A 27831-nucleotide genomic window follows, 5' to 3' on the forward strand; every position below is an offset into this window, starting at 1 on the left:
AAAGTTGCTTTGGCCTAATTCTCTTGTCCCCTTTGTCCCAGATCACCACTTTTATGAATGTGTGACTTTTTCCTTATGTTCATGTCTCTTAAACTCTTTTTGTTTTTTCTGTCATTTTTCTTCCTGTGCTTGGGTTTGAGTACTTTATAATAACTTATTTTCTTGTTCACTATTCCTGCATTCATTTTGTGTTGAAATAATAATTGCCTTCTTAAAGTCGATTATTCTACTTTTCAGTTCTACATTTGAAATTTGATTGTTTTTATAGACTTTAATTCTCAGGCAAAATTCTCCAACTTGTCATCTATTTTCTTAAACATCATTTATACATAACTCATATAGATGATAATTGGGTCATCTATGAATGTGTTTTTCTTTCTGCCTTTCTCCTGGTTCTGTTTCTTTGTATGCCTAGAAATTCTTTTTAATTGAGTGCTGACATAGTATATGAAAAATTGTAGAAGCTCTGCAGGATGTTATCTTCCTCCAGAGAGGATCCACTTTATCCTCTGTCAGACACCTAGGGGAGGGGCAGGCTCCTTAATCTAGGTAGGATTAAGGTTACTCTAGGCTATGTTTGTGACTTTTGAAGTCCAGATTCAGGTTTTTTCCCATCTCAGAAGACAGCACTCAAAAGAACCCTCAGGATACTTACCAGGGCCTTCAGGATTTGGCAGGTCCCGAACTCTAATTTTAGCATTCCAGTCATTGGCCTGAACTCTAATCATCAGCACTATGAGACCGTGGAAAACCTCTACTGAGATTTCCTGCAGCTTTTTGCTCAGCTTCTTATCCTTGTGTAATCTAAGAATTGGTCAGTGCAATGAGAGGAAAACTCAGGAGTTTGGGCTTACTTCTCTATGCTTTTTCTCTGTCCGTGGTCTTGGCAAACCTAGATCTTCTGGCTGCCTTAGCAGACCCAAAGTACAATATTTTTCTTCTTATCTCTATGAAAAAGCTCACTTGGCCCCTTTGATTCTTAGCATTTGCATTCTGCAAAACTTTTTAGCCTCTGCCTTCAACCTCTGCCTTCTTGCTTAAGACTCAGCAAATGCCCCAAGGGGAAAACTGTCTGCAGAATATTGGGCTCACCTCAAAGAATTTCCCTCCTCTCAGAGATCTTGGCCCCTCCATTCCCAAATGTCCCCAGAATTCTTCAGGCAAACCTTAAAGACTATTTTATACAGACAGCTTTTGTGGTTACTTTTGGGGCGAGTGTTGGTCTATTAAAACTATTCTATTGCTATAAGCAGGATTTCCATATTCATTTTTGATGTATGAATTCTTTTGAAAACAAAATTTTAAAACTGCTAAGTGTATGGAAGTCTTAATAATTCATGTCATTGAAGGCTATTTGAAAAAAATTTACTGATTCTTTAATAATTTTTTTCATGATCGACTCCTGCCCTTTCTCACAATGTATGCACTCTAATATAAACACTTGGCACCTCCATCAGCTAAAATAGACAAAAGTTGTTTGTAGAAGGAGACTTTGTCTTAGGCATTTGCTTGATTGAAGTTTTCATGTTGAATATTGTTCTCTACCTATAAATGGAACACTCAAGATTAACACCTTCTCCCTGAGCAAGTGCCATGGATGAAGCAGACTGTCAGGAACATTAATGATAACTGACAGCTCTAGAGAAAGGAAGCAGGTCTATAAATGCACTGGTGCCCTTGTAGAGTAAATTCAGTCAGCAGGCACTTGGAGAAGGTGTTATTTCAGCCTTAAAGTGAAAGACAGGGTTGGCCACCAAGTAAAAGGTTTTATATTTTGAAAACTGCCATAATTTTTCTTCTCTTTGTCATCTCAAGTAAGTAACATGTAAGTAGCTTAGAAATGATCCTGCCCATCTGAAGCCAATGTAATAGATAAGTTGTCCTTTCAAGGTCTCTTTCAATTCAGTTTCCATGTTATTATTAAAACAAAAGTTAATATGGTCTTATGCAGAATTAGTATACTTTTCACATAAATAAAATTATATGCTTTTCTTGAAAATTTCCATTTCCATTTCCCTGGTCATGTCTTCACCTAGAATGAACTTGGTTCTGCTCTTTGCAGTTTACTTTGAGAGGTTCCTTCAATTCACCATCTTGAAGAAGCCATCCCTGGTTTTCACATCCAGTCTGATTATGCCTTCACTCATATTTATTAATACTTGTCATGTGCCAAGTGTTGGAGACAAATGACCAAACTGAATGATCACATTTAATAATAAAAATACACAATGAAAAAGGTCACCATTTTTAAAGTGCAGACTATAAGTTCAGAGAAGCTAAGAAATTTACTCAGTCACACAGTTTGTGAATAACGTTGCTTTTTTGGAAAACTCTGTTACATTTCCAGTTGGTAATATATAGATATTAAATTCTGTTTGTTTTTGATCACCTGTGTTTTTTAAATACAGCCTTATACAACCCATTGTTCTTCCTGTGCTTATAGAAGACTATGGAAATAACGGTTTATGGACGTCTTTTGAATTAACTATTTGAAATATAAAAGAATCATCATTGTGCTAGAAGGATCATCAAGAGCTCTGCTTTGTTTCACATCCTGATAAGCAGAGAGACCAATATCTATTGCCACATAGATAACACTCGAGATACAGTATTTTAAAACATGATCCAAATCTGAACACTGCAGGGTGGAGGGTGAGATTAAAATTAAGTAGATTCTGACAATCACGAAAAATACTTCTGGAGACCTATACAATCAGTATAGGTTAATTCCAGTGAGCTTGCATCTGAGGGTGATATCAACCAACTTCTGCTTTTGTAACTAGCACGAGCATGTTTCTTTATCCAACATGAGTCACCTTCTAAGATTGATGTAGTTACAGATTGCCTCTGTAACTAACACAATGTCCCTGCTCCCCAATCCTCCCTTATTAAAATTCTATGTAATATCAGCAGTTTGCTTAATTCTGTGAGACTTTTCCCAATTAGTAATGCTCTCATTTCCTAAGGAGAACAATAAATTAACTTTGCAGCTTTTATTTTGTTTCAGAGTTTGAATGGTGGTCTCACCTCTTGATAGATAACAGTATATGTCAACACCTTTGTTTTTTTTAGTGAAAGTAACAACTTTGTTCAACTTCTCAAATCAATTATTTGTTGGAAATAAATTCACATACCAAATTATGGATTTATTACATAATTAAACCCTTCTTACCAAAAGTAAAATTCACTGGATTGTCACATTAATAAACATTGAGAAATTTAAACCTTTATTCTCTTTGTAGCAGCGTGGAATGTGTTTCATTGATGTATAACATCCATTTTATATAGTTTACATGTGACATCAGCCTCTTGAAGTGGAACATTAACAAATCTGACATGCTTAAAGTGTGAAGAGCTAGGGACTTAAAAATGAAACTTCCTGGAAAATCCCTAGGAGTAAGCTAAGAGTTGATGAGAGATGGACAGTGAATAGCAAATAGATCTGATGGATGTTCTCTAATATGAGACTACACTGGGCCATTTCTATACCTTTCTGTATACATCCTAATAAGCCTAGCAACAGAAAGTAGATTGGAAGGGTATGTCTTTAAGGGAAACTAATTTGGCGATGAGTTCTCCAGTAGGCCACAGAGTGAAGCTTTTGATGGTGGTGATGGAGCTGGCAGGGAAGTGACTTGATACCAGTCCAGGGCTGCATTGGGGTTATATTGCCAGTGGAGATGGGATCATGATGGACTGGAAGAAATGTAAAAGACTTGGTGATTAAAGGTCTTTATACAGGTTGGGTGCAGTGGCTTATGCCTGTAATCCCAGCACTTTGGAAGATCGAGGTAGGTGCGTCACTTGAGGTCAGGATCTCGAGACTGGCCTGGCCAACATGGTGAAATCATGTCTTTGCTAAAAATATAATAGCTGGGTGTGGTGGCGCATGCCTATAATCCCAACTACTCAGGAGGGTGAGGCACGAGAATCACTTGAACCCGGGAAGCAGAGGTTGCAGTGAGCCAAGATTATGCCACTGTACTCTATCCTGGGCAACAAAGTGAGACTCTGTCTCCAAAAAAAAGAAAAAGATGAAGAAAAAAAGTATTTATAAGAATGAAGTGCAGATGTGATTGGAGGGGAGAAAAAGACAAATGGCCAGATTGTGATCAGGGAGGAGAGAATGCTAAGGTAAGGATCTCAGATATATTACATTCAAGTCAAAAATATTTTTTGAAACTCAGTGGTGTATTATGTGATGGTTATTTTGCCAGATGCTGTGGGCGGTACAAAAATGAGTAAGATGTAGCTTCTGCTCTCATGGAACTTACAGTCTCATGGGCCTTTATAGGCTTTATGATGGGCTTTTGATGAGGATGTTCAGAGGTGTTTATGGCTGATTTGGGAAGGAGGCCATAAAAGCCAAGAGGAAATACATATTGTGAGGTCCATAAACCAGATGGGCATTAACATAAATGCTAAAGGCTGAAGAAAGGCAGGGAATGGGAACTAAACGGGAAATGGAAATGCCATACAGCACCAAAATGTAGAAGACAGTTATGACTTGCTTCTTTCTTTTATTTTCTTTCTTTAGGATTATTTAGTAGGGGACGGGAAGTGGGGAACCATGTGGGAACCCGCAGCAGATGACAGAACATTTTTAGAGAAATCAGATATACTTTTGATATAGTTTGGATATCTGTTCCCTGCAAATCTTGTGTTGAAATGTGATCCCATTGTTGGAGGTGGGGCCTGGTGGGAGGTATTTGGATCATGGAGGAGGCTCCTTTATGAATGGCTTGGTGCCCTCCTTGCATTAATAAGTGAGTTATTGCTTTATTGATTCAGGTGAGAGCTGATTGTTTTAAAAAGCCTGTTACACCTTCCCTTCCTCACTCCCTCTCTCGCCATGTGATGGCCTGCTCCCACTTCGCCTTCTGCGGTGATTGGAAGCTTCCTGAGGCCCTCACCGAAGCAGATGCCAGTGCTACACTCCTTGTACAGCCTGCAGAACCCAAGTATACCTTTTTTTCCTTGTAAATCCATAGATATTCCTTTATAGCAACCCAAAATGGATTCAGACAAAATTTATGAGGAGAGGTGGGTCTGGCTGATTATTATGTAATTACATTGTTACTCTCGATATTAAAGGCCACATAAATTGCCTGAAAATGTGAATTCACACTTGAAAATTTGAGGGTTTCTTTTGGAGGGAATGCATGCATATCAAAAAATTGTTAGCAGCTGCCCAATATCTTCTGATCATTTTTCAGTATCTCATACCAAGCCTAAGCACAAAATGTCTGGAGAATAATGCAGTATTAAATGATGATTATTTGTATATGGATCAACTCTAGGAAAAAATATAATTTTGGAGAGGTTAGATGATAACATTAAAGATAAATCAGTAAAATTAAGATCAAAAGCCTGACCTTGGACTGAATTTGGGAGTAAAGTTTTAAAATTCAAGATTTCTTGTTGTGCTTAATCCTCTTAAGCCAAACTATTACACTTTGTAACCAGAATCACCAGTAATTTATCCACAGTATCCTAATGGCTCTAATTTATGCTGCAGACCTCATCTGCACTACTTCGTTTGGTTTTAACAAAAAAGCCTTTTTTTCCCAACATGCATAGTTAGGTTTTATATGATTATTATAGGGAAGCTTGTTAGCAGTAAGGGAGTGCAGAGATGAAAGCATATTTTCTCAGATGGGCTGTCTTTCTGAATGCTGTTTGCTGGAAGGTAGCAGTTATGAAAGGAAATGATGGCTGCTGCTGAAGAGTCTGAAGGGGTCTGAGGGCTTTTCAGAGCACAGGCTGATGGGCATGAGGTGAATAGTTGTTGGTGGGTTTAATCCTAATTTGTCACCAACTCAGAGCCTGGATAGCTCACAATAGAAGATGACAGGTGTTTTAAAGCATGAGGCAAGTGTGTAACTTGGCTTTGTACAGAGGTCACAAAGTGCTGGTTAACTTGGATATTGCTATGCCCTTCATTTTACCTTAACACCTGCTTTCCTTCACAAGGTAACCAACCCCAAGGGGTCTCAGTCCTCGGTGAAATTTTTTTAAGGGGCATATTTACATCATTCCTTTGTACTTAACTTGGGTCATGTGTGGTAGCATCTATTGGATGTATTTGTGATGGGGCCGAGTGGCAGACAGTATACCTACAGTTTTAGCATTTAATTATAAGGGAAAAAGCAGATCGTCCTTGTATCACATGTTTTGGTATCAGGGCATTTCTAGCATCCAGCATTACATGTGGTGCAGTTAGGCTCATATGGATATGCGGCAGGAGGAAGATGCCCAAGGCAGATAGAAATTGAAAACAAGATTACACGCAGAGCCAAACCAGTGGCACATCATTTTTGGAAACACTGAAATATTAAACAGATATTTCACTTGGGCAGCAGATTGACTGTGCATGGTCTTTTCTGATGTTGGTGGTTTATATAGCAATTAAAAAAGAAGAAAAAGTAGAAAACATATTGAGTAAGTGACATAAATAAAGGATAAGAATTAGCTAAGAAAGGAGGTGACATTACATGTATCTGCTTACTTGTCCCAGGGTGTTTGGAAGCACATCTTGACTTTAATTGGGATACCAGTACCATCATTTAAAGCTTAGATTGCCTGTGCCAAATCCTAGGACTGCATAGGCATTCTTCTGCTTTCACTGTAAGTTTATAAGATATGTTGACTGCACCTAGAGGAGGTATAAAACTAAATGAAGATAAATGACTTGATTAGATACAAACAAATATATGTTGCATGCACTTGGAAAAGCACACAATTCCGTTTCAGGAGGGACATCATGGAAAGGAGAGGGGTTTGAAAAGTAATTTGGGGTTTGAGTAATTTGCTTTGTCTTACATAGTACTCCTCAAAGCCCACCTGGGAAAAAAAGAGGTGCTTTTTCTTTTGTTTAATTTCCTGTAAAGTGTTGATGACGTGAGGGTGCAGGCTTTCAGCAACATAGCCTGGTCCCTAATTTTTACCCATTGCTTTTCACTGGAGAAACATCAATAGAAAAACAAACAATTTTGTGTTATCTCCTTAGAATATTCTGTGAGAACTAAGACCATTCCTGTTTTCTTCCCTCTGACATCTCTTATTTTGTACATGGTCTAGCTAATCCACTATTAGGTTTAGCAAGGAAATGGCATTAAGATTTTTATTTATTTATTTTTCTGAAGAATAGGGTGAGATATCACACATTTACTTTTCAAACTACAAAGGGATTAAAAAAATGGATAAATCTTCTTGGAATTAGGTCTTTCAGTAAAGTAAGAGCTTTCATTAAATACTGACATATACTGAAGTTCAGCAGCTCCCAACCTTTCTGGCACCAGGGACCAGTTTTGTGGAAGACAATTTTTCCACAGACTGGTTGGTCGGGGATGGTTTCGGGATGAAACTGTTCCATCTCAGATCATCAGGCATTAGTTAGATTCTCATAAGGAGTGTGCAACCTGGATCCCTCACATGCACAGTTCACAATAGGGTTTGTACTCCTATGAGAATCTAATGTCACTGCTGATTTGACAGGAGGCAGATGGAGCTCAGGCAGTAATGCTCACTCCCCTGCAGCTCACCTCCTGCTGTGCAACCTGGTTCCTAACAGGTCACAGACCGGTACCAGTCCATTACCTGGAGGTTGGGGACCCCTGCTATAGTGTACGCTCTCTTGAATGTTCTAGGGAGTTTCCAGAATTAGGCTTGTGAAGCTTGTATGCATCTGTCTTCTTGTACCACAATGAGTTCCTTTTTTTAAACTCATGACACTTACTTTATCTTTTAGTCACACACACACACACTTTGTATGTGTACACAGTATATACATTCATCCTTCAGTATCCATGGGGATTGGTTCTAGGACTCCACACAGGTACTGAAATTCATGGATGCTCGAGTCCCTCATATAAAATGGTATAGTGTTTGCATATAACCTGTGCAACTCTTCCTTTAAATTTTAAATAGTCTCTAGGTTACTTATAATGCATAATACAATGCAAATGCTATGTACATAGTTGTTGTATTGGTTAGGGAATAATGACAGGAAAAAAAGTCTGTACATGTTCAGTACAGATGCAACCATTCTTTTTTTTTTTTCAACTATTTTTGATCCACAGTTGGTGGAACCCATGGATGCAAAACCCATGGATATAGAGTACTCAATATACATGTAAACTAGTTAATCAAGATTTAGTTCACCAAGAAATTCAAGAGGAAAGTCTGACATCAAGCATGCTGTATGTAGAAGTATAACTAACATCATGAAGGGTCTGAGCCTTTTGTTCTGTCTCCTGACTCTGCTTTTCTCTGAGCCAGCTTCATTCATAGGTAGGGTCTTCCAATATAGAGGTGAGGCTGGCCACCAGCATCGCTAGACATACATTATTCTTAAAGCTATCATCTCTTTCCTTGTAGCTCAGCCAAGGCCTTGCCAATGACCTTAACTGGACTGACTTGGATTATATGGTCATTCCTGACTCAATTCCTGTGGCCAGGCCTGAATTATATGCCCATACCTAGGGGTATCAGGACCAAGGACAGCAGCATTGCCTTTTTTCCCAAAGAGATTCTGATTCTAGCCAAACATAAACCCATGTCCACTAAAGTTCCATGCCTGTAACATTAGCTTGCAACTTTCTAGGAACTGTAGGTGGAACATAAAACAAGTTTGTTTTTCAGTCCTACATATAGATTGAATCATGGGCCTAATGTTTTAAAACTACAGTGTAATGATTTCAGCAAATTTTTACAGGGCCGATGCTTTATTTAGCTATTCATTTAGAAGTCTAATATTTCTCAAAGGATTTAAATCTCCAAAAATTAGATTAGATGAGGAAACAAAGAAGAAGGCACAAGCAAATTTATCACTTTTTTTCTGGGCTCCCACAACCCCCTTCCACTCGAAGTGCTGCTTCAAATAAGTGACTGTGTGGCCATCTATAAAATCAACAACCTTTCAGATTGGCAATAGACATGACAAAGTAGCATAAATGACTTATCTGCCAACTATTGATTGATAGATATTTGCTTATTGGTATAATCTAGTTATATAAATGTATTCAAAGTTATAATTTGACATTCTGCAATTCCCATCTATGGGTTTTATATAGGAATTCTACTCTTATTCATCACTAATTCTAGTGCATCTGAGTATAAATTGAATTAGGTTTGCTTTTTTCTGGGCTTTGTTTGTATGTCTAATGTTATAGTTACTTTATAATATTTTTTATTTAGTGACTCAGGTTCTTTTAGAGACAAAATAAGAATCTAAATGTGTCAACTGTTATTATTATTAGTTTATGGGTTTGTTCAACTACTAAACTTGAGCTTCAGGAGAGAATATCCTGGGACTTTCTCATCTTTTCTAACCCTATGCTCATTAGAATAGTTGACACAAGGTAGAAAATCAACACATGCTCGCTGAATCACTGACTTCAAAGCCCTTAGAGAATTCGCTACTGAAAGAAACGTTGGAAAAAAGTTTCAGTGAGTCTTTGAATAATCATTCTCTAAGTATTTATAAGCTGTTTTTATAAGCTTGAGTATTTATTAATTGGATTCCTTTAAGGTTTATACCCCACCACACAGCTAAAATTCTGTTAGAGCCTTTTTATTAACTGTTTACATGCAAAGTTGGATGAATTCTAACAAATTTTCAGAAATTACCTGTGTATATATGAAGATGAGTTAAGAAAACCCCAAATTTATGAAATTTCATTAAGAGTGGACAAGATCAGATATTGTAATAAAAATTACATGTATTAACTGCTCATTTGGAGTCCCCAATTATCTACTGAAACAAAAAAAAAAAAAAAAAAGAAGAAAGTATCCCACTCTCTTGATGGAAAAATTCAGGTTTTGAAAGCAATAAATAGACTGCGTGACATAAGCTTTCTCAAGAAACAGACATAATTTGGTGAAATTTAAAACAAGGATCAGATGTGTTACTTTGGTAGAGTAGGAAACTGATATGCTCAAGATTTTAGATGTCTTTAAAATAAAAACCTTACCAATAGAGGCATTATATACGATAGTAACTAACTTTCAATTTCCAAACTAAGACGGCTTAAATAATTTACTGTGCATAAAAGTTACATAATTATGCTCAAATAGCCACAACTACCTTTTTTTTTTCTTTTTTTCTTTTTTAAATGAGACAGAGGTTCACTCTTGTTGTCCAGGCTGGAGTGCCATGGCACGATCTTGGCTCACTGCAACCTCCGCCTCCCAGGGTTCAAGTGATTCTCCTGCCTCAGCCCCCTGAGTAGCCGGGATTACAGGTGCCTGCCATCATGTCCAGCTAATTTTTTGTATTTTTAGTAGAGATGGGGTTTCACCATGTTAGGCAGGCTGGTCTTGAACTCCTGACCTCAAGCGACCTACCTGCCTCAGTCCCCCAAACTGCTGGGATTACAGCTGTGAGCCACCACGCAGGCCTGCCTCTTGAATTAAATTATGGACATTTAGAAATGAGGCTCCATGTGTGTTGTGGGAAGTCAGGGACCCTGAATGGAGGAATCAGCTGAAGCTGCGGCAGAACATAAATTGTGAAGATTTCATGGAAACTTATTAGTTCCCAAAATTAATACTTTTATAATTTCTTATGCCTGTCTTTACTGTAATCTCTGAACATAAATTGTGAAGATTTCATGAACACTTATCTCTTCCCCAGTCAATACCCTTGTGTTTTCATATGCCTGTCTTTAATCTCTTAATCCTGTCATCTTCGTAAGCGGAGGAGGATGAATGTCACCTGAGGACCTTGTGATTGTATCAACTGCACAAATTGTTTGTAGAGCATGTGTGTTTGAACAATATGAAATCTGGGCATCTTAAAAAGGAACAGGATAACAATGATGTTCAGGGAACAAGAGAGGTAACTTTGAACTGGCTGCCAGTGAGCCGGACAGAACAGAGCTATGTTTCTCCTCTTTCATAAGCAAATAGGAGAAATATTGCTGAATTCTTTTTCTCAGCAAGGAACATCCCTGAGAAAGAGAATGCGCCCTGAAGGTAGGCTTATAGATGACCCCTTTTAAGGTGTCCCGTCTTCTATGGTCGAAGCCGAAGGGATGAAATAAGCCCCGGTCTCCTGTAGTGCTCCCAGGCTTATTAGGACAAGGAAAATTCCCACCTAATAAATTTTGGTCAGACAGGTTATCTGCTTTCAAACCCTGTTTCCTAATAAGATGTTATCAACGACAATGCGTGCCAGGAACTTCATTAGCAATTTTAATGTCGCCTTATCCCATGGTCCTGTGATCTCGCCCTGCCTCCGTTTGCTTTGTGATATTTTATTACCTTGTGAAGTATGTGATCTCTGTGACCCACTCCCTCCCCTTTTGATAATCGCTAATAAAAACGTGCTGGTTTTAGGGCTTGGGGAACATCATGGATCCTGCCGACATGTGATGTCTCCCCCGGACACCCAGCTTTAAATTTCTTTCTCTTGTGCTCTTTCCCTTTATTTCTCAACCCAGCTGAGACACTTAGGAAATAGAAAAGAACCCACTTTAAACATCGGGAGCGGGTTCTCCCGATACATGTGCATTTTATGTACTAATGCTGTGATTCTTAAAACTCATATTTACTGTATTTATGTAGCTTATTGGACGTTGAAAAGTTGACATGGTGAAACAGTTCTGATGGCCTCCAAGAAGCATGTACAATCTAAAAAAGCATAGGGAAGATTTCACTTAAATATGGATCGCAGTTGCCTCAGACCCACTCCTCACACAGGTTACACCTGTGCTGTGCTGTAACAAAGTATAGTAATAATCATACTTAATATAATATTTAATAAGGAAATGGCAAACATGCACCGTAACATTAAATGGGAGATGAAAGAATAGTTAAAAAGTTAAGAATACATTTTCAGTTGATTCCAATTCTAAAGTGATGTTTTCATTGTTATCAACAAACAGATCCGCCAGATTTTGTCAGCCCCATACTGTGTTTTCTCAGTCTTGTCTGAGCTTTATGGAAGCTTCTTGTGTCTTTATCTTGGGCAACAAACAGAGGTGGTTATAGCTTCATGTTCTAACTTTTTAAATGAGCAGAAAGTATACTTTTCCCCTTTGTTTATCTGGATTGTAATCAGAAAGTAGCCTATACATTTACTCCTACAAGATGATAGATTATCATTTGTTTCATTGACCAACGTGGAGTATATCTGCATCTTCATGTCAAAAGTGTTGGTTTGCTTAGATGGTATGACTTCTGTGAAGGAACCAGACTGAGGCATTTAGCAGCTTTATATCCTCAGATTTTTTTAATACGCCCTGGGATTTGTACTTTGACAGATATTAAACTCTATAACTTCAATCAGTAATCCTTCAGAAGTATTGTTATATTTTTTATAATAAAAAAGGTAAAATAAATTGCCATGCTTTGTGATCCAGAGCCAATAAAACCCTTTGAAATTAAAGGCATTTCCTCTTGATTTGTCATTTTCCTAGGAAAGCTTGAAGAAAGGTACCAATTATTTCTGACAGGCAGCAAGGGAATTTTGAGCAGCATTCTATTAACATGTTTTTGGTCTTTTGTCAGCTTATCTGTATGGTCTGCTAATGCTCAACACTAATTAACAGAACTATGAAGAAGGTGAAAAAAGGAATCACCTAAGCTCAGTCAAACTAGCATGACACTGAAAGAAGCTGAGAAAGACCTTGCTCTCCCAGAGACAAATTCCTGCAAGAAAGTCCCAGAGACTGGAGTTGTAGGCAGAATCACAAACATGTTTGGGTCCTTTCCTTAATCCTTATGTGTTCTGGCCTGTTAGAGTATGCTGTAGATTGAAAAGTAGAATGAATATGAGATAAAGTTGAATGCATTTAATATGTTTATTTTTGTGTCTAAACTATGGTACTCACCACATTCGGTATTTAATCATCTCATCACATATTGGGTTTTTTTAAACCTGTGTATTAGTCCATTCTCATGCTATTATGAAGAAATACCTGAGACTGGGTAATTTATAAATAAAAGAGGTTTAATTGACTGATAGTTCCACAAGGCTCAGGCAACTTATAATCATGGTGAAAGGCATCTCTTCACAGGGTGGCAGGAGAGAGAAGTGCAGAGTGAAGCGGGGAAAAGGCTCTTATAAAACCGTCAGATCTTGGGAGAACTTACTATCACGAGAATAGCATGGGGGAACCGGCCCCATGATCTAATCTCCTCCCTCCCCCAACATGGGGATTGCAATTTGGATTACAATTCAAGGTAAGCTTTGGGTGGGGACACAGAGCTAGACCATATCAGCTTGCTTTTCCATAGTTTTTTCTTTCATTAATTTTTACCAGCTTCTTTAGTACATGTTAAAGTCACTTGTCTGGGAGCTGGCAAGTGTTGTAAATTTTTACAGAGCAACCTTGACATGAAGAATGCTCTCACACTCTCCATTACCATCCTAAAACATACCTTGCAGGGTATGTGTGTGTGTGTTGGGGGGCGGGTCACATGTACATATAAGTATGAGAGAGAGCATTATTTACCTTCAAGTAGTATATAAATAGCCAAATAAAATTTATTAGTGTACAATCTCCTTGGGTTAAGCACTTGGCTAAGATATATCATACTGAAAGGGAATTTTTATCACTATTGTTACAAATGGCAGAATTCCAGGAGGTTATAATGAGGCCGTCTTCTCAACCTGAGTTACCTCATTATGACTCCAATGCTAGAATCCTTTTCTTAGTTGGGGTTTGTTTTTTATCAGAGCAAACTCTGCTGCTGTGTTTAATTGGCTCCGTTCTCGTTCATAGCAGTGGTTCATTTTTAGTGCTGTAGTGTAGTGTCTGATAATTACAAAGGCTAATTTAAAGGAATAATGATATGATTGAAAATGATACAGATTGAACCTTGGCGACACTCTGCTTTCACATCTGTTAAGGGATGGAATATTGATATGTTAGAAGAAATCAATTTAGAAAGCCAGTGGACTTTTGGTATTCACCTCTTTCATGTGTGGCTCATAGGTGGTCAGCCTGGCTCACTGGATAGAAGAACACATAGGGCTCTGGGGCTTCAGCCCCAATGATGAGTGAAGGGTTCATTTCCCTTCCCTGTGCAGAAGATATGCATTGGAAATCTGCAGGACAATAGGTAAATGGTCGATGGTCATGGATTTGGGACCCATATCAGATCTATATCAGAGACTTGGCTAACACATGCATCCTCTGAGTCTAGGTGAATCTAATTTTTGGTGGTATGAGAAATACTTTTTTAAGATTAAGAGAATTAGGGGCCAGGTGCAGTGGCTCATTTCTGTAATCCCAAGGCTTTGGAAGCCCAAGGCAGGTGGATCACTTGAGGTCAGGAGTTTGAGACCAACCTGGCCAACATGATGAAACCCCTTTTTCTACTTAAAAAAATTAGCTGTGTGTAGTGGTGCATGCCTGTAATCCCTGCTACTTAGGAGGTTGAGGCACAAGAATCACTTGAAGTCTGGGAGGCAGAAGTTGCTGTGAGCTGAGATGACACCACTGCACTCCAGCCTGGGTGACAGAGTTAAGACTGACTCAAAAAAAAAAAAAAAAAAAAAAAAAAAAAAAAAAAGAATTGGAATGTTTCTAGCCACTAGCCCCTATGTAATTTCTACATTTTTGGCCTGTTTCTTGATTTGAATCCCCATATTTTGATGCCTTCCTTATGAACTTTTTTGTAGAATAGAATAGCTTGTTATAAATTTTGATTTGGAGGGTAGTATGTAATATGTATTGCAAAACTTTTTACTGTGCTTCCTGTAATAATGTTATTGAGAACATTATCTTCTATCCATGATCTCCAGGAATACTTGAGCTTCTTCTGAGAAACTGTTATAATTTCTTTTTATGCCTACCGTGAGTAATATAACAAATTGTGCTTTCATTTTTGAACTGACCTCTATAAAACTGAATTTGTGGCCCATATATAAGAAGAGGAAATTTCAGGGATGTGTTTCATGAGTATATGAGCTCAATCCAGTTTTATCTTTTTTTTCCTACTTACATTTAATCTATTGCCCTAAAACTTCACCTGCTTGTTTTAATAATGTTAAGTGGAATATGTCTCTGAAAACCTCCTTAAGTTATTTTTGGAAAAAGGTGATTATAAAAAAGTCAATCTTAAAAGCTATGTTATTCCTTAATTCTCATGAGTAGTTGTCCCTTGTTTTCTAAAGTTTCATCTGTTTAGAGGATAACAGAGAGCAGCTACAGTAACAGGGTCAACCTTGTGAATAGGTGAGGAGGAGAAAGATGTGGCAATGCATGGAAATTCCTAATATCTCTTCCCTTTGCTCCCTTGTTAAAGTCCCAGGAAAGGCAATTGCATTCATTCCTGTGGAAGGATGGAAGTTCTGAGAGTGTAGAGAAGGAGAGAGAGAACACTGGAGAAGGAAAATGAGTAATAATTAAAAAGGGACATCAGAAAGCAGAATGTGAAGGATGGCAAGGACCAAGACTGTTAGTATCCTTCTTGCTGCTCTTAGAACATGTCCAGATGCTTCTTTGACCCCTGCTCCTGGTACAATTGGACAGTGATTAATGGGTGATGAATTAATATCCCCAAATATCTTCTATTTTCTTCATTATTCACATGATTGCTGAAATCAAACAGGCAAACCAACAAGAAAACTTCTTCAAACCCCAATTTTGTTGCTTAATGATACCATTTTCTTTATTCTAAATTTCAAAAAGATATTGAAGTTTTAAATTTATTTCTAAATGAAAGTATATTTTCATTTTTTGGAATAATTCATAACAATAGCTTTGGAAGCTGTTTTTGTACTTTCATTGTTACCATCTGTGTAATATTTGCCATAGCTGGAGTAGGGAGAAGTACTTAGAAGGCATGCCTTAGTACTTAGAAGGCATGCCTTCTTCATGTTGATTGTTTTAGGTTGTAAACCTTTCATTTTTGATTTCCATAATCACTGCTAGGTATTGTTGTCTTTCAGGCTTATGTCCCAATGGGACATGTATGAAAACCATCAGAAATATATTTCACACACTCTGAAATTGTGTTTTCACAAAAGCATAACTATAAAAATAAAATTTGTGAAGATGAACACCATCCATGTTGATGTGTAACATTAAGATCAGTTTATAGCCAGCTTAAAAAAATAACTATGAGAACTTGGAAGAGAAGAATTATGTTAAGTTTTTAAATCAATATTTACTTTAACTGCAATGGGTGTCCTTCTTGCCTAGCAAGCACTTAAAATGAAGCCTCCACCATACTTCTGTCTTTGTGTAACCACTGAAAACAGCTTGGCAGGTTCTCCTCGGCCCTACCTTTACGAGGCTATGGATGTCAGAACTTACCATGAAGCTAGTTACTGCAGGCTCACAAAGTTGTGATAACTCATTATGTGAAATTGCTCTCAGTTGCTCTCATTTCCTGCTCAAGGAATGTTCTTTCTTGTTCAAAACCTTGAATTTCTCTCAGTTGCACCGGCAAAAAATTCCTGCCATATCAAGCAGATTTTAAGCTGAGCTAAAGCTTGCAGGAAAACACAACCAATCACTGTGCATGATGCTGAGGGCAGCATCATCAGCAGAGTGAGAACATGGACTCTGAGCCGCCTGTCTGCATTCAAATACCGTCCCACAGTATTTGCCTCTCTGAGGTGTTGTGTATGCCTCAGTTTCCTTATCTGTATATGGGAATATACTGCTACCAACCTCAAAGAATTTTTATGTGGAATAAATGAGTTTTAACACATGTAAATTGCTAGGACAGTGCCTAGATCTGGTGTTACACATGTATTTTTCATATGAATTAGCAAAAGATGTTTAGGTGCTGTTCATTTATTCTCTCTCTTCTTAAAATTTGGAAGCTGTTTTTTATCTGACATCCCTGACACAGCCTTTCAAAAGATTAATAGAGAGTCATTATTCAAAAAACCTCCCAATCTCAAATGAACTATTTTATTATATTTTCTGTTTCAGTAGTGAGACTTTGGAAAGAATACTTTGACTATAGTCAAACATTTATTCCAGGATCCTAATCTCTCACAGTTTAGAGCACTATCGGCACACTATGGCCTGTGGGCCCAATGCAGCAGCCACCACCATTTTTTTTTTTTTGAAACAGAGTCTCACTCTGTCACCCAGGCTGGAGTACAGTGGTGTAATCTCGGCTCACTGCAACCTCCACCTCTTGGGTTCAAGCAATTCTCCTGCCTCAGCCTCCTGAGTAGCTGGGATTACAAGCATGCACCATCACTCCTGGCTAATTTTTGTATTTTTAGTAGAGATGGGATTTCACCATGTTGGTCAGCCTGGTCTTGAACCCCTGACCTCAGGTGATCTGCTGACCTACACCTCCCAAAGTGCTAGGATTACAGGCGTGAGCCACTGTGCCCAGCCCATCACCCACTTTTATAAATAAAGCTTCTATTGGAACATAGCCATGTTCATTCATTGACATATTATCTATTGCTGAGTTGAGTCATTGGGGCAGAGACCATACGTTCTGCAAAGCCTAAAATATTAACTGTCTAACAGAAAAAAGTTTGCTGATGTCTGGTTAGGAGTATCAGTACAGTATTAGAGTCTTCCCAAACTAAATCTTTTAGTATATTTCTTGATTTTTGCCATATCTTCTTACTGCCCATTTCATATTTTCTTTAAATAGAGCCTTCATGTTTTTGGTTAAGAATATTTTATAAAAGAAGCTTTACATTATCTTAAAAGAAAAATTAGTAAAACATGACAGGAATAGAAAATATTTAAGAAAGCAAATTGCTTAAAACAAATCAATTTGTTATTAAATTTTAGTGGAATACTACTCCGTGTGGTCTGAGACCTGCTCTCTCAGGTAATGAAGGAGGTTTTCAATTGTCAGATAGATGACAAATAGAGATGATAAAGATGATAAAGTCATCAAATTGAAGCTTTAATCTTGCCGTAATCAGAGTACTAAATGAGAATTGAAAAAGGAAGGTATAATTGTCTCATTATATGTGATTCATGCCATTTAATGATACCTACAAGTACACCCTACAATAACTTTGAGTATCACCCCTAATCTTGTATGTCTGCAGTGATACACTTTCTACACTTTCAGAAACACTGGAAAAACAGTGACAACAATAATGCCAGCTAATGCCAGTTCATATGTATTTGGACATTCTTTGCCAGGTGCTATTCCAGGAACTCTGCATGTGTGAACTTAGCTCTCACAACGATCTCTGAAATAGGTTCTACTCTATTCCCTTTGTACAGATGTGATAGCTAAGACAGACAGAAGCTGGTAATTTGCTTAAGGTCCACAGCTAATAAACAGCAGCACTAGCAATGAGGCAGTGATTGAGGGTAAACAGTACAGGATTAGCCACCAATTGTGTGTAGAAAACGTGAGATCAGTTGTGACTTCTCACCTGTGTTCTCTGTATTGTAGATATTTTCATGGGAAATTGGGAGAAGTTTTGTTAGAAACTACTAGCTTATTAAAGAACTACTTTATTTTATCTTTCTGAAGTTGTAATTTCTCTTTTCTTCTTTGAGGGTATTGAGAATGGATATCGATGAATAAAAAATCAGCCAGGCACTGTGGCTCACGCCTGTAATCCCAGAACTCTGGGAGGCTAAGGAGGGTGGATTGCTTCAGTCAGGAGTTCGAGTCCAGCCTGGCCAACATGGTGAAACCCCATATCTACTAAAAATACAAAAAATTAGCTGGGCATAGTGGCATGGGCCTGTAATCCCAGCTACTCAGGAGGCTGAGGTGGGAGAATCACTTGCTCCCAGGAGGTCGAGGTTGCAGTGAACTGAGATCACACCACTATACTCCAGCCTGAATAACCAGAGGGAAACCCTGACTCAAACAAACAAACAAAACAAAACAAAAAAAAAAGGGAAAGAAAGATAACTAGATTCCTTTATTTCCTGCTAAATTAGTGAAGTTTTTAAAAAACTGCAAGATGTTGAATTTTGTAAAGATACAATAAAATTCTTGAGATTATAAGTTTACGGTGGCAATGTAATCTGATAGGACTTTTTTTGTTAAAAAATTTTAAAATGTGTTTTAAAAACCATAAAAAGCAGGAAATACGGATTTTATTTCCTTAAACTCCAAATTCAACTTGGGGACTCTATTGTGAGGGAGTAATGCTAATGATGTTAAAAATGAAGATTTTTGGAAACAAACAGAAATCAATACAAGCTTTGAAACTGAATAGACTCTGGAATGTGAGTCTGCTGCCTGGTTCAAGTGAAACATCAACAGGTTGAAGGCATAGCATCTGAACCAAAGGGTAGAGGAATTGGCATTTTTACTTAAAGGGAAGTAATTATGCGGATCAGTGAGCGTTCCCACTTCAGTTTAGGCTTTTGAGTTATCAGTGGTAGCACATTTGGTAAGAACTGTAGCAGTGTAGGACAGGGACAGGCTACGTTTGATTCCCGTCTCTGCCTCTGAATGGTTTTAGGAGCCTCAGTTTCTAATCATTAAGCAGAGATAAAAATGCCTTTCTTTTTAGGAGTATTAAAATAAGAGGGTGTAGGCCGGGCTCGGTGGCTCACATCTGTAATCCCTGCACTTTGGGAGGCCGAGGCAGGCAAATCACTTGAAGTCAGGAGTTTGAGACCAGCCTGGCCAACATGGTGAAACCCTGTCTCTACTAAAATACAAAAATTAGCTAGGTGTGATGGCTGCACCTATAATCCCAGCTGCTCTGGAGGCTGAGGCAGAAGAATCACTTGAACCTGGGAGGTGGATGTTGCAGTGAGCTAAGACTGCACCACTGCACTCCAGCCTGGGTGACAGAGCGAGACTTGGCCTCAAAAAAAAAAAAAAAAAAAAAAAGAGAGAGAGAGAGACAATGTGTATAAAGCATCTCAAGAACATGGTTCTTTCCAGAAATTTTAGCTATTATTCATCTCTCATTTGGCTTTCTTTGATATCTAATGGGATAAGGAAGACCAAAGTATTTGGGGCTGAGTAACACAGGTGGGAGTGTTTGGTGTGACAGTTCTCTTTGTGATGTGGAAAAGTATTTTTGACTTTTTGCCACCAAACATTAAATTTGGTTTAAATTTCAAGTACAGTGACAAATAATCTTCAGTTATATGCAAACAACATATAACTCAATTTGAGGTTCTGTTTGGTCCTTAGGAGCAAAACTAATTGAAACCAGGTTCTGACATTTACTTGCCCTGAGACTTTGAATAAGTTAAACTTTCTATGCTTCAGTTTCCTCATCATTAAAATGGGGATAATAAGAGTATATCACTCAGAGAGCTAGGAAAATTTAGTTATTAATTTTGTAGATTTACAATACTATCTGAAACATATAAGCACTCTATGTATTGATTGTTGCATAAAATACTTTCACGTATCTGAAAAATGTGAATGAGGCAGAAATTTCAACACTTCTTGAAGCTGTTGGTAAATGTTTTATCATCATGCCACAAATTTTCCATATTTGAGTTCTTAAATGGTGAGAAGGGCTAGATTAGACTCTCCTGCCTTTAGTTCTTGGTCTTCATAAAGTATGTAATATGTTGTCTTGTTGTCAAGGTAACAGGATTCAAGATGGTTTTATAAAATGAGAATGGGCTCATTTTAAAAAAATGCCAGGAAATGCTTTAGAAAAGGAAGTGTCTTAATAACAGGCTTTATTGAAGCAAAAGTGTCTAAATCTCATTGAAGGCAGAGAATCGATTGCAGTTTCATTGCCTTATTGAAAGCAGCCTGTATTTTCAAACAAGGGCTTGGCATTTAATATCCCCACAATAATGGAGCAGACTTTTGAGAGTGTGAACTGTGAGGAGTTGGTAAAGATTTTTTTCCCTGGAGAAAGACATAAAATAGCAGTAGATTTCAGTGACTCATGATGGCAGGGAGAGTGATTCGTGAAGGGATTTGACAGAATGAGTCTTAGCAGTATGAGGAGTGTATCCATATAGCCATTTTTACCTAGCTTCTTTACGTGAATTCTGGAACCAACTACTCATGTGCTAAGCCAAAGATTAATGATAATAAAGCAAATTTCAGGAAATCTAATTTGGGAACACATAACCTCATTTACACATCACCTAATTTAAATTGGTCAGAAGAAGGAACTCTGCTATTTTGGCTTCGTACCAGGCATCCATTAGTTATAAGAAAAATTATGTGTATTCTCTCTTTTTTTAAAATTATACTTTATGTTCTAGGGATGCAGTTGGAAACGTGTTCTCTTTTTATGATCCCAAGAAAAGAGAAGTGTATGAGAAAAGAGGTAAGATACACGAGGTTTTTACAGCTTTATTGTTTGTATTTTTAATCTTTGTTTAGTACATATACTCTTCAGTGAATCTGATAACCATACACTAAAACCAAAAAACATTGGCTTGTCCTAATTGTGAGTGGAACAGTTAGCGTTTTGATTGTAAGAAATAGCAATTAAAATTAAGAAATTTTAATGAATCAATTTTTGGTTTGTTTTTGAGATGGAGTCTTGCTGTCTTGTCTAGGCTGGAGTGCAGTGGTGCAGTCTCGGCTCACTGTAACTTTCGCCTCCCGGGATCAAGCGATTCTCCTGCTGCAGTAGCTGGGACTACAGGTGTGTGCCACCATGCCCAGCTAATTTTTTTTTTTTTTTTTGTATTTTTAGTAGAGACGGGGTTTCACTATGTTGGCCAGGCTGGTCTCAAACTCCTGACCTCAGGTGATCCGCCCGCCTAGGTCTCCTGAAGTGTTGGTATTGCAGGCGTGAGCCATTGTGCCTGGCCTAATCTTTAATTAATTAAAACAAATACTACCTGTAATCCCAGCACTTTGGGAGGCCGAGATGGGCGGATCACGAGGTCAGGAGATCGAGACCATCCTGGCTAACCCGGTGAAACCCCGTCTCTACTAAAAAATACAAAAAAGTAGCCAGGCGAGGTGGCAGGTGCCTGTAGTCCCAGCTACTCGGGAGGCTGAGGCAGGAGAATGACGTAAACCCGGGAGGCGGAGCTTGCAGTGAGCTGCGATCTGGCCACTGCACTCCAGCCTGGGCGACAGAGCGAGACTCCATCTCAAAAAACAAAACAAAACAAAACAAAAAAACCAAATACTAAAAAGAAGTCAGCCCTGCTGGAGACCAGCACTGGACTTCGTGCTGATGACAGGTGCCACTTCAAATGATTCTAGCTATTCCTTTTTTTTTGTATTACTTTCTCCAGAGGTGGGAGGCAACCAATCAGGGGCTGAAGTGAAGTTACAAAGTTACGCTCTATGAAAATGAAGACTTGGCCTCTGAGCAGTCTGATTGGTTGTGGGAGGGGACCAGTCAGATGTACTTTACATTTTTCATCTGTGACACAGTGGAAGGGGGATTGTTGCAAAGGGTGTAGCCTCTGATCCTTTTGTGAGTTGGGTGTGGTGAAGTGTGGTTTTTCTTCTGATTCAGTTCTAGCAAGTCAGTATGAATCAACCTTAGGTTCCTTGCCTCCAGACCCTATTCTCCTGCCTCATTTCCCCCTGAGAGATGGGATCCCCCTAAATCTTTATGGGAGGCAGAGGGACCGATGGTTTTTCTTCTGTAACAGCTTCATGCTGACTTGAAGTGCAGTCCCTATCTACTGGGGATCACAGAATTCTTTCCCTGCTCTGTCTAGTGGAGACAGGGTAGCTTCTTGATGGCTGTGGTGGTGCCTTCACCTGGAACTGGCTGGAAACCTTGTCACATGATCATCTGAAGGTTGATGGTCTCTAGGTGAGAGAAAATAAATTTGGTTAAAAGATTTAACAAACATGGTCCAAAGACCAAGGCATGTATAATTATTAATAATTGGCTAGCCAGAGGAAGGAGCTATAAACCCAATTTAGCATTTTTGATCAGGAGCCCATGACTCAGACAGCTGTTGTTGTATCTTAAAGTCCCACCTGGGTAGTTTTTGGGCGGCATCTCTACTAATCCTAATTGGTTGACCTAAAAACAGCATTCTTACTCTAGAAAAAGACATAAGCCCCCCTTTTCAGCAGCTAGGAGATCTAGTTCACTTCTATTTTGCAAAATGACTGCTGCTAAGGAGTCTATTTTATTTTGTATGGTGACAATACTTTGGGCCGTGTCATTCAAGCTTTCCATAAAATCCTTGGACAAATGTTAGCAATAGGATAAAGAAGTTGCAAGTCTGCTAACTCTATCTAGTTCCTACTCCCACTGTTATTCCTAGCCCTACCAAACAGAGTATGAGTTGGATGGCACATTTGTGTCTGGTAGTTGCGGTTAAAGGCATAATGAGGGATTGGTCGTTGGGAGCTGTATGAGTTTCGGAGGCTAAATAAACAAGTGTATAGGTTCCAGGTTAATTGGCTGGTAAACATAAGTAGAAATTTATCCTGCACAGGAAAAAGACTCCTTGTTTTTCAGACAAAAATTGTTTCTTATGGTGAACATGTGGGTTAGCTTGTTTTCACTTTCCCAAGTGGTTAAGGTCCGTACTAAGGTAGCCCTGGTTAAAGGCTGGAAAGGACTTTGGAAAGTATCCTGAGTTGCCCCAGCAGTTCTGTTTTCCCAGTGGAAGTAGTTACACTTAAGCGTCCACTAACCACCACCCAGAGGTATTTTCATACTGGGGAACCAAAAGGCAACTGATGTCTCAGAATTAGTGCAGTCTTCCCAAGGCAAAATGTGAATGTAGCTAGTGGGCTTACTTTGACAGCACTTATACTGTACATCCTTTAAAGTGCCTTTATCTAGGAATGGGGAATGGTTTCCATGAAAACCATACAGGTTTTCTAAATGATGCAGTTCGGGTAACTGCATAGCTTACATGATCATGTGAGGGGTTAATCTCTAGGGTGTAGTTACATTGATGACTTTTCACATTTCCCAGGGCCTGACCAGAAATGTGGCTTCTCTTAATAAAAAGTGGTGCCTGGAGTTTTAGCTCTGTGTGCATTGATACTGGGCCCCAAATGGGTTTCTGTAGGGATGTATCCCCAGAAAGGTTGCTCTGATAGGACTGGAGAAGGTGCTCATCCTGTCATTATAGCCCTTTTCATTTCCATAATTTTGAAGTCATAGAAGTCATCCAGGTCTATTAACTTGAAGGGAGTTCCTCTCTTGTAGTTAGGGTGATAGGTTATTTTTTCAAGGGCCCAAGATTGGGCTGGGATCGGGATGGCAGTGTATTTGGATGAGGATGGAGATAAAGAAAGCCGACAGTCCTTTTTCAGAGCTGAGTTGGTAGTATTTAATATTTTTTGTGTTGAATTTAAAGTTCTTAATAAATACCCAGAGTACATCAATTGCCAGAGGGGTAAAGTGAATCTCTGTTGTAAAATAAGGCTGATTCCTGGTATGCATGGTCCCAGTATACACAGGCTGTCGGTGACCATGACAGAACAAAAAAATACTTATATGTTATTTTGTTCTATAGAATGGGAACTTCAGGGGGTGGATACCTTTGCTGCCAGGAATTCTTATTATAAAAATGAACTAAAACACTTTGCTTAATGATTACGAAGGATGTGATTCCATCCACTTGGAAGAAGGCAATTAAATTGCAAAAATATAAAAATGGCTACTATTATCCAGCCTGTAGTAACTATGCAGCAGAGACACCAAGGAAAGTTGATAGGCATTTACTTATCTTTTGGCTGTCTTTTAAACAGGCACTTGAGGTCTTTCACAGGTTCACAGGTGTAGTGGCTGATGGGAACTTCACGTTTCAGGTCTAAGGTTTCAGGTATCGCAGGCTTGACTCTGGAAAGATGTATCCAGCTATCTAATCTTAGTACTTTGACCACAGAAGGTGTGGCCAGTACCACTGAAAATGGTCCCTTCCATTACAACCCCTCCCATGGGTTGTAATTGTTGAGCAGGTGATCCCTCCTTCCATATTTTAATAAGTACCTTATCCCCTGGTCTCATGTGGGATTGCTGGTTAGTTCCCAGTATGGGGAGTCTTTGAGCTCCAAACTTTTGTAAAGCTTGCTGAAATTGTCCTGGGTTAACTAGGTATTTTACTAAACTGGCAGTATCTGGATCAATAATTATATCATTTCTTAAAAATGGCCTCCCATATAACATTTAATATGGGCTCATATTAATTTTTGCTCTAGGGGAATTATGGATCCTTAAAGAGGGCCATGGGCAGCAAGTTGATCCAAGTTTCTGATGTTTCCTTACATAGCTAATGCCCATTTTAGAGTCTGATTAGCCCTTTCTGCTTTCCCAGAAGATGGAGGATTCCATGCTGGATGTAAATAGTATTTGATCCCTACTGCCTTAGAAACCCCTTGAGTTATTTGGGAGATAAAGGACAGGCCATTATCACTTTGGAGGCTCTGAGGTAACCTAAACCGGGGGATTATTTCTTTTAAGAGGACCTTCACAACTTCATTTGCCTTTTCTGGTAGGGTAAGCTTCAACCGAACCAGTACTATTAGTAGTAACAAAAACTTGTATCTTCTATAGGCTGGAATATGGGTAAAGTCCAATTGCCAGTCTTCCCCTGGGCAAGTTCCTCTCCTCTGGACTGGTTCTATTAGAGGAGACATTTTGTTTCCTGGGTTGTTAATTGCACACAGCGAGGAGGCTTGACAGACTTGCTTAACCACCAAAGCTAAGTTCGGCCCAAAGAAGAGCCTGTTAACCACGGCCAGGGAGGCATCTCCCCCATATGGAAAGAGTCATGAAGGGTTTTTATAATTCTTCATTAGGCTGTTTGAGGGAGAGATACTTTTAGTCCCATATGCCACCAAGATCCTTGTTTTAGCCCCTCTTGCTCCTTTATTAACTGTTTTTCCTGTGGTGTATATTCAGGTTCTATTGGGGAATTATAGAAAGGGATCATTGCTAGGATCTGTTGAAATTACACCCTGAGGGCTGCAGCTTTAGCCTGTCTATCGTCTTTCTGTTACCTTATGTTATGAGAATTAAGTCCCTTTGATTCCCCCTACAATGGGTAATAGCTACGGCCTCTGGCAGGTGTATTTCTTCCAATAGCTGAAGAATTTCAGGCCCGTGCTTTACTGGGGAATGTTTTGGCAGGTGTATTGCTTCCAGTAGCTGAAGAAGTTCAGGACCATGCTTTATTTAAGTAGTGCCCTTTCTTTCCTAATTGTAGCATGATCACGAAGTAGGAGAAATGCATATTTAGTATCTGTATAGATGTTAAGCTTTTTTCATTGTCTCAACATTAATGCTCAGGTAAAAGCAATGATTTCAGTCTGTTGTGCTGATGTGGCAGCGGGTGATGGCTGGGCTTCAATAATGATGTTGTGACCTACTACTGCATGTCTAGCTCAGTGCTCCCCATTTGACACAAAACTACTTCCATCTGTGAACCAGTCACCTCTGGAATCTGGGAGAGGCTGATCTTTTACATCAGACTGGCTGACATATGTGTGTGCAATAACCTGCTTACAGGCATGATCAGTTATTGGGCCTGTGGGTAGCAGGGTTCAAGGTGTTACAGGTTTTAAGGGTTACATCTGGATTGTCTAGGAGCATGGCCTGGTATTTGATTAACCTTTCCTCCATCATCCAGATGTGTCCTTTTATTTCTAAGACTGACTTCATCTGATGTGGGGTTTGAACTTCCAGTGGTTGAGCCAAGGTGATTTTAGTGGCTTCCTTTACTAAAATAGCAGTGGCTGCAAATGTTTGCAGGCAGCTCGGCCATCCTGAGGCTACTCTGCCCAACTTCTTTGAAAAGGAGACAGTTGGTCTGGGTTCTGATCCTATTTTCTAGGTTAGCACTCTCACAGCTAAGCCCTTCCTCTCTGCTACATACAAGGAGAAAGGCTTGGTGAGGTCCGAGATGCCAAGAGCAGGAGCCTGGGTGACAGCCTGTTTTAGCTTGACGAAGGCTTTTCTCATTTCTGGGTTCCATTTCATTAGCTCGTTTTCAGGCCCTCTTGTTGCTTCATATGGGGGCCTTAATATGAGCCCCAAATTTGGTACCAATATTCTGCAAAATACAGCCATTTCTAGAAAAGAATGAAGCTTTTGATTGATGTGGTGGAGTCACAAACTGCATATGACTTGCACTCATTCTGGGGATATTTACTGGCTGTGGGTGTTAAGATATAACCTAATTATTGGACCTACTGAGCCTTCTTTTTGGACACTTTGTATCCACTGTCTTTGAGGAAATTCAAAGTTTTTATAGTATTTTGGTCAGAAACCTTCTGGGTCAGGCTACATATAAGAAGGCCATCCATATACTGAAGTGTACCCTCATTCTCCAATTGCAGATCCCTCAGACCCCTCTCTAAGGCCTAGGCAAAGAAATGGGGGCTATCCCGAAACCCCTGAGGGAACACTGTCCAGGTATATTGTTGTTTTTTCTGGTATTAGGATTTTCCCATTGAAAGGCAAAAAGTTATTGAGACCCTGGGGCTAGAGGAATGGAGAAGAAAGCATCTTTCAGGTCTAGGACTGAGAACCATTTTGCATCCCCTGGCGCCTGAGCCGGGAGGGTATATGGATCCATGACCAATGAATGGACAAGGATAACAGCCTCATTAATTATTCTGACATCCTGTACTAGCTGGTATTTCCCCAAAGGCCTCAGAACAGGTAAGATGGGAGTATTGCAGGGAGAATTGTAGGGTTTTAAAAGTCTATGGGTAAGTAATTCCTCAACTATGGATAATAGGCCTTTTCTTGCTTTCAACTCAATTTGGTACTGTTTTTGATTGGAAAAATAGCTGTGGTTTTTAAGCTGTATTTTGATTGGCACTGCTGTTTTAGCCTTCCCCAGTTTCTCAGTATACCAAGCTAGTGCATTAACCTGTTTATTAATGTAGTCTGGGACATTGTCTCCATTATCGACTATTAGCAATTTCACTGGGTGGTGCTTAAATTGTAGCAGTGCCTCTGTTTTAACCAAGATATCCCTTCCCCAAAGGGACTGGGCAACTTGGTACTACTAGAAATACTTGTTGGAAGAT

The 27831-nt window shown here is 39.0% G+C and overlaps 1 long non-coding RNA gene across 1 annotated transcript in view; it reads left to right on the top strand.

The window, feature by feature from the left end:
- LOC139356973 (uncharacterized) overlaps nt 1-21175 on the top strand; it is a 57071-nt gene extending 35896 nt beyond the window's left edge. Inside the window, exon 3 of the long non-coding RNA XR_011609557.1 lies at nt 21111-21175. This is a non-coding gene — a long non-coding RNA (uncharacterized lncRNA). The remainder of the gene's footprint in view (nt 1-21110) is intronic.
- The last annotated feature ends 6656 nt before the right edge of the window (nt 21176-27831 follow it).

The sequence above is a fragment of the Macaca nemestrina genome, chromosome 11, assembly GCF_043159975.1.
Source record: "Macaca nemestrina isolate mMacNem1 chromosome 11, mMacNem.hap1, whole genome shotgun sequence".
NCBI lineage: Eukaryota > Metazoa > Chordata > Mammalia > Primates > Cercopithecidae > Macaca > Macaca nemestrina.